Raw genomic sequence first — 289 nt, 5'->3', positions numbered from 1 at the left:
ATGTATAGAGACAACTTAAGGTTAATAGGACTCCCTGAAGAATGTGAAAGTTGAAAATATAAAATATAAAAGAAAATTGAATAACACAAGATGGTTCTTCCAAAACAAGAAACTGTAGAAGAGAATGGAATAATATATTCTGAAAGGCAAAGGAGCTCAAAATGCAACACAAAGTAACAAACCCTATGAATCTGATCTTGACCATCAATAAAAAAAAGGTCATTCAGTGAAGAAGAAGAAGAAGAAGAAGAAGAAGAAGAAGAAGAAGAAGAAGAAGAAGAAGAAGAAG

This window comes from Vombatus ursinus, unplaced genomic scaffold, assembly GCF_900497805.2.
Source record: "Vombatus ursinus unplaced genomic scaffold, bare-nosed wombat genome assembly UNPS02014794.1, whole genome shotgun sequence".
Taxonomy (NCBI): Eukaryota; Metazoa; Chordata; class Mammalia; order Diprotodontia; family Vombatidae; genus Vombatus; species Vombatus ursinus.
This window is presented reverse-complemented; position numbering follows the sequence as displayed.